We start from the raw sequence: 8,209 nt of genomic DNA, 5'->3' as shown, positions 1-8,209 counted from the left end.
GAAAAATTAGCGATAAAGCGACGGTAGAAATTAGCGAACCGCAAGAACTTCTGAAGACTCTTAACAGACGTGGGCTGAGTCCAATCATGAATAGCTCGGACCTTGACTGGGTCCATCTCCACGGCAGAAGGGGAGAAAATAAAACCCAAAAAGGAAATCTTCTGCACTCCAAAGAGACACTTTGAGCCCTTCACAAACAAAGCGTTATCACGCAAAACCTGAAACACCATCCTGACCTGCTTTACATGAGAATCCCAATCATCCGAGAAAACTACAATATCATCAAGATACACAATCAAAAATTTATCCAGATACTTCCGGAAGATATCATGCATAAAGGACTGAAACACTGAAGGGGCATTAGAGAGCCCAAAGGGCATCACCAAGTATTCAAAATGACCTTTGGGCGTATTGAATGCAGTTTTCCATTCATCTCCCTGCCTAATGCGCACAAGGTTGTACGCACCACGAAGATCTATCTTGGTGAACCACTTGGCACCCTTAATCCGAGCAAACAAGTCTGACAATAGCGGCAACGGATACTGAAACTTAACAGTGATTTTATTCAGAAGCCGATAGTCTATACAAGGTCTCAAGGTCCCGTCTTTCTTGGCCACAAAAAAGAATCCCGCACCGAGAGGGGAAGAGGATGGACGAATATGCCCCTTCTCCAAAGACTCCTTGACATAAGAACGCATCGCGGCATGCTCGGGTACAGACAAATTAAATAATCGTCCCTTAGGAAATTTACTGACAGGAATCAAATCTATAGCGCAGTCACAGTCCCTATGAGGAGGAAGAGCACTGGACCTGGACTCACTGAATACATCCTGATAGTCACACAAATACTCAGGAACTTCTGAAGGAGTAGAAGTAGCAATAGACACCGGCGGAGCATCGCAATTAATTCCCTGACAACCCCAACTCGACACAGACATAGCCTTCCAATCCAAAACAGGATTATGGGTCTGTAACCATGGCAGACCTAAAACGACCAAATCATTCATTTTATGCAGAACAAGAAAACGAATCACCTCCCGATGTTCAGGAGTCATGCACATGGTAACTTGTGTCCAATACTGCGGTTTATTTTCCGCCAGTGGCGTAGCATCAATTCCTCTGAGAGGAATCGGAACCTTTAAAGGCTCCAGGACAAAACCGCAGCGCTTGGCAAACGACAAGTCCATAAGACTCAGGGCAGCACCTGAATCCACAAATGCCATAACAGGGTAGGAAGACAATGAACAAATTAAAGTCACAGACAAAATAAATTTAGGCTGCAAATTACCAATGGTGACAGGACTGACAACCTTGGTTAGGCGTTTAGAGCATGCTGATATAACATGTGTAGAATCACCACAGTAAAAACACAGCCCATTCTGACGTCTATGATTTTGTCGTTCGGTTCTAGTCAGGATTCTATCGCATTGCATTGAGACAGGTGTCTGTTCAGACAACACCGCCAGAGGTTTAGCGGATTTGCGCTCCCGCAAACGCCGATCAATCTGAATAGCCAGCGCCATAGAATCATTCAGACTTGTAGGAATTGTAAAACCCACCATCACATTCTTAATGGCTTCAGAAAGGCCATTTCTGAAATTTGCGGCCAGAGCACATTCATTCCATCGAGTAAGCACGGACCATTTCCGAAATTTTTGGCAGTACACCTCAGCTTCATCCTGGCCCTGAGAGATGGCCAGTAGAGCTTTTTCTGCCTGAATTTCAAGATTAGGCTCCTCATAAAGCAATCCGAGCGCCAGAAAAAACGCATCAACATCCGCCAATGCAGGATCTCCTGGCGCTAACGAGAAAGCCCAATCCTGAGGGTCGCCACGCAAGAAGGAGATAATAATTTTAACTTGCTGAGCTGAATCTCCAGACGAACGAGGTTTCAAAGATAGAAACAATTTACAATTATTCCTAAAATTCCTAAATTTAAATCGATCTCCAGAGAACAGCTCAGGAATAGGTATCTTAGGCTCTGACATAGGACTGCTAACAACAAAATCCTGAATGCCCTGCACACGTGCAGCAAGCTGATCCACACTAGTAATCAAGGTCTGAACATTCATGTCTGCAGCAAAGCTTCAAGCCACTCAGAGATAAAGGGGAGGAAGAAAAAAAAAAAAAAAAAACTCAGAACTTCTTTTCTTTTAATCCCACTTCAGCAATGCATTAACTATTTATTGGCCTGGCATACTGTTATGATTCCAATGGCAGGGAACCTCAAAGATTACAGCAAAGTCTGCAAAACATAAATACCAGCTCATAGGGAAGTGGTAACTAGGCTGACCATATACCTGATCCTAGCGCAAACACTAACAGCAGCCGGGGAACGTGCCTACGTTGATTCTAGACGTCTCGCGCCAGCCGGAGAACTAACTACCCCTATCAGGGAAAATAAGACCTCTCTTGCCTCCAGAGAAAAGACCCCAAAGTAATACAAGCCCCCAACAAATAATAACGGTGAGGTAAGAAGAAAAGACAAACGTAAGAATGAACTAGATTTAGCAAAGAGAGGCCCACTGACTAATAGCAGAATATAGTAAGAAGACTTATATGGTCAGCAAAAAACCCTGCAAAATATCCACGCTGAATATCCAAGAACCCCCAAACCGACTGACGGTGTGGGGGGAGAATATCAGCCCCCCTAGAGCTTCCAGCAATAACAGGAATCACATATTGTACAAGCTGGACAAAAAATATGAACAATGCAAATGATCAAGAGTACGAAAGCAGGACTTAGCTTATCTTGCAAAGAACCAGGACCTGAAGACAGGAGCAAACAGAAGTGAACTGATTACAACGATGCCAGGCACTGGACTGAGAATCCAGGAAGTTTAAATAGCAACACCCCAGGCCTAACGAAGCAGGTGCACACCAAGCTGGTAAAAGACAATCCAAGTGCCAAATCACTAGTGACCACAAGAGGGAGCCAAAAAGTATAGTTCACAACAGAGAGGCTCTCCAAATTTGACATGGCATCAGATCTCAATTCCAGCCAATTCTGCGTTGAAAAAGTAAAACAGTGCTCCTTCCCTTCCGAGCTCTCCCGTGCGCCCCAACAGGGGTGTATCACAACATATGGGGTATCAGCGTACTCAGGACAAATTGGACAACAACTTTTGGGGTCCAATTTCTCTTGTTACCCTTGGGAAAATAAAAATTTGGGGGCCAAAAAAATCATTTTTGTGGAGAAAAAATGATTTCCTATTTTCACGGCTCTGCGTTATAAACTGTAGTGAAACATTGGGGGTTCAAAGTTCTCACAACTCATTTAGATAAGTTCCTTGGGGGGTCTAGCTTCCAATATTTGGTCACTTGGGAGGATTTCTACTGTTAAGGTACATCAGGGGCTCTGCAAACACAACGTGACACCCGCAGACCATTCCATCTAAGTCTGAATTCCAAAAAGCGCTCCTTCCATTCTGAGCTCTGCCATGCACCCAAACGGTGGTTCCCCCCACATATGGGGTATCAGCGTACTCAGGACAAATTGGTTAAAAACTTTTGGTGTCCAGTTTCTCCTGTTACCCTTGGGAAAATACAAAACTGGGGGCTAAAATATCATTTTTGTGGAAAAAAAGATTTTTATTTTCGTGGCTATGCGTCATAAACTGTAGTGAAACGCTTGGGCATTCAAAGTTCTCACAACACATCTGGATAAGTTCCTTAGGGGGTCTACTTTCCAAAATGGTGTCACTTGTTGGGAGTTTCACTGTTTAGGCACATCAGGGGCTCTCCTAACGCGACATGGCTTCCTATCTCAATTCCAGTCAATTTTGCATTGAAAAGTCAAATGGCGCTCCTTCCCTTCAGAGCTCTGCCATGCGCCCAAACAGTGGTTTACCCACACATATGGGGTATCAGCACACTGCGGACAAACTGCACAACTTTTGGTGTCCAATTTCTCCTGTTACCCTTGGGAAATAAAACATTGGGGGCGAAAAGATTATTTTGTGAAAAAATATGATTTTTTATTTTTACGGCTCTATATTATAAACTTCTGTGAAGCACTTGGTGGGTCAAAGTGCTCACCACACATCTAGATAAGTTCCTTAGGGAGTCTACTTTCTAAAATGGTGTCACTTGTTGGGGGTTTCACTGTTTAGGCACATCAGGGGCTCTCCAAACGCGACATGGCTTCCTATCTCAATTCCAGTCAATATTGCATTGAAAAGTCAATCGGTGCTCCTTCCCTTCCGAGCTCTGCCATGCGCCCAAACAGTAGTTTACCCTCACATATGGAGTATCATCGTACTCAGGACAAATTGAGCAACAACATTTGGGGTCCAATTCCTCCTGCTACCCTTGGTAAAAGAAAACAAATTGGATCTGAAATACATTTTTTTGTGAAAAAAAGTTAAATGTTAATTTTTTTTAAACATTCCAAAAATTCCTGTGAAACACCTGAAGAGTTAATAAACTTCTTGAATGTGATTTTGAGCTCCTTAAGGGGTGCAGTTTTTAGAATGGTGTCACACTTGGATATTTTCTGTCATACAGACCCCTCAAAGTGACTTCAAATGTGATGTGGTCCCTAAAAAAAAATGGTGTTGTAAAAATGAGAAATTGCTGGTCAAATTTTAACCCTTATAACTCCCTACCCCCAAAAAAATTTGGTTCCAAAATTGTGCTAATATAAAGTAGACATGTGGGAAATATTACATATTAAGTATTTTGCATGACATATCTCTGTGATTTAAGGGCATGAAAATTCAATGTTGGAAAATTGCAAAATTTTCAAACTTTTTGCCAAATTTCAGTTTTTTTCACCAATAAATGCAATTAATGTCAAGGAAATTTTACCACTAACATGTACAATATGTCTCAAAAAAACATTGTCAGAATTACCGGGATCCATTGAAGCGTTCCAGAGTTATAACCTCATAAAAGGACAGTGGTCAGTATGGTAAAAATTGGCCAGGTCATTAACATGCAAACCATCCTTGGGGGTTAAGTGGTTAACAAAATTAATGCTTTTTGATGATTATCATCATTTTGTGAATCATTAAGTAATATAAATCAAATCACAATAGACAATTAAAAAACTGCCTTGAGTTCCTTTGAGTTCCAGAAATCCAGTCTAGGTTATAAAATATTTTGTCATTTTGATTACCATAATTTTGTGTGAATTTGTGCCACTTTAGTTTGCTAGCTGTTTTTTACAGCCTATAACACTATAGATGTATTTTCCACACACCCAATGTTTTTGCTTTGAAGACACTGGAACTCTTAACACATGCCTAGGCATTTTAAACTGTGGTTTTGGGGCTGCAAAACACAAGGCTTGGTGTGTGGACTCTTCTCTGTCTGTACATGGTGAGCAGCTGTTTACTTCAGAGAAAACAGGGCACAGAACTTTAACATGGTCATGGCCAGAAATAGTACAATTCCATAGACAACCCATTGGGTAAGGCAGGTTTTACACAGGAAATCAAAGAAGAATATATTTGGCTAGAGGCAAAGACAGGACTGAATTTACTTGACTTAGCAAAGTTTAAGGAGCAGCAAGACCAAACCTGAATAATACGTGCAAACCTGGGCCAGACTTAAATAGGTCACCAGGATCAAATCCTGCCAGAGGTAAACTATAAATAACAACTTCCGTTCCTCTTTGAGTTCCCCTTTGTTCAACAATAGTGATTTATTGTTTATTAAAATTAAACAGAGCCCTGATTAAAAATATTATATATTCTGGACACTCAACCAGAATTTCCAGAGAGAAGATAAAAATGATTTATTACCAGGTTTATATAGTAGATCTCTGTACAGGCACTATGTAAACTAGCGCTATGTATATAGAATAGAAAGAACTTACAGTGCTTTCCTTTCAAGACTCAGTGAACAAGTGATCACTGGGTGTAGGGAAGAACCTGGAGCTGCTGGGTCCTAGGAAACACAGATAGCTCTGTTAAGCAGCCCGGAGGTTGAAATTCGCCTGCAGCTAAGGCTAATTTACCAGTCCCAAATTTCAAATGAACTAGGCATAAAAAAGATAGAGTATTAATACATTACAAAGTTTCCCAAACATTTATTTTAAGACTTTTTAGGGGTACAGCGTATAACATAAATAAATAAAAATAGCAAAAATAAAATATGTAAAAGCATGAATTAAAAAAAGCTAAAAAAAATGAGACACTGCCAGTCTAAATTACTGTTTACATCTTGTTCCCCTCAAAATAATATGTTCGATATATATGAATAATATTTACAGACAGGAGAAAGCAATTTAAAATGCTGTAGCTGTCTTTTGTGGTTGTAATAAATAAATAAATTCATAATAAATATGAAACATATTCTATTTTCACTACATTTGACCTTGTTCCCCTGAGATCACCAAAAAAGCAAAGGAATATGAAAATTACATAAAAATTAAGCCACATGTGCTGTGAAAAAAAGAGTAAAAATCTTTTAAATATCTGAATAAAAAAAAATAAGGAGCCATTAAAAGTGCATGTATGATGAAACCCGAAAATGTGTCTGGTCAAGGAAGGGATAAATAGCCCAGTCATGAACTGGTTAAAGATGGAAAATTGGTTACTGAATGTTATAATAATAATAATAATAATAATAATAATAATATAGTGCCAACATATTCCGCAGCACTTTACAATTATAGAGGGGATTTGTACAGACAATAGACATTACAGCATAACAATAATCACAGTTCAAAACAGATACCAAGAGGAGTGAGGGCCGTGCTCGCAAGCTTACAAACTATGAGGAAAAAAGGGAGACATGAGAGGTGGATGGTAACAATTGCTTTCGTTGTTCGGACCAGCCATAGTGTAAGGATCAGGTGTTCATGTAAAGCTGCATGAACAAGTTATCAGCCTAAGTATGTAAGAGTACAGACACAGAGGGCTATTAAATGCATAAAGCGAATGAGAACAAGATGCGAGGAATCTGATTATGGTTTAAGTTTTTTTTGAATGGGCAACACAGGGATTGTTAGGGTAATGCATTGAGGCAGTAGGCCAGTCTGAACAAATGCGTTTTTAGGGCACGCTTAAAACTGTGGGGATTAGGGATTAATCGTATTAACCTAGGTAGTGCATTCCAAAGAATTGGCGCAGCACGTGTAGTGGAGACGGGAGTGGGAGGTTCTGATTATTGAGGATGCTAACCTCAGGTCATTGGCAGAATGGAGAGCACGGGTAGGGTGGTAGACTGAGACCAGGGAGGAGATGTAGGGTGGTGCTGAGCCATGGAGTGCTTTGTGGATAAGGGTAATAGTTTTGTACTGGATTCTGGAGTGGATGGGTAACCAGTGTAATGACTGGCACAAGGTAGAGGCATCGATACAACGATTGGTGAGGAATATGATCCTGGCAGCAGCATTCAGGACAGATTGGAGCGGGGAGAGTTTGGTAAGAGGGAGGCCGATTAGTAGAGAGTTACAATAGTCCAGACGAGGATGAATAAGTTAAATAGTAAGAGTTTTTGCAGAGTCGAAAGTAAGAAAAGGACGAATTCTAGAAATGTTTTTGAGATGCAGATAAGAAGAGCGAGCCAGTGATCGGATGTGGGGGGTGAATGAAAGCTCAGAATCAAGTATGACCCCAAGGCAGCAGGCATGTTGCTTGGGAGTAATGGTGGAACCACACACGGAGATGGCAATGTCAGGCAAAGGTAGGTTAGTATAGGGAGAGAACACAAGGAGTTCAGTTTTTGACAGGTTCAGTTTAATACCCATTGATTTGACCAATTTATGTTGTCTGTATGTTGCTAAAAATACACAGTAAAAATATTATAACTTCAGAGAAGTATTTCACTCGAAAATGACTTTATACATGGGAAAGATTATTTGATTACATCTGATTTCCTTAGGAGAATCATTTGAATTTAAAGTAATATGTGTAATGTTTTTGTTTTTTTTTACTTAAAAGAGACCGTAGGTTGATTTAATAGGGAAATCAAGTGGAGATCTGATGCTCAACGCTCTTTCTGCTGAAAGGAAAAAAAAGAATTTTAACGGGTCATTGATAAATGTAACAAGAAAATTGTGTGATACCTGGTCTCTCAGTTTGAGTTTATTTCCTCTTTGTCACCAGAAAATACCCAAATAGGGTATAAAAATCTTTCATTTTCTTAGAAAAGTGCAGGATAATGAAGACATTGCTTTGCTATTCATCTACAATTACAAATCTAAGTAAACCTTTCTAATAAGTAAACATGTTTTATTTTTTCCTGTATGTCAGATACT

This window comes from Ranitomeya variabilis, chromosome 4 (genome assembly GCF_051348905.1).
Source record: "Ranitomeya variabilis isolate aRanVar5 chromosome 4, aRanVar5.hap1, whole genome shotgun sequence".
Classification (NCBI taxonomy): Eukaryota; Metazoa; Chordata; class Amphibia; order Anura; family Dendrobatidae; genus Ranitomeya; species Ranitomeya variabilis.
This window is presented reverse-complemented; position numbering follows the sequence as displayed.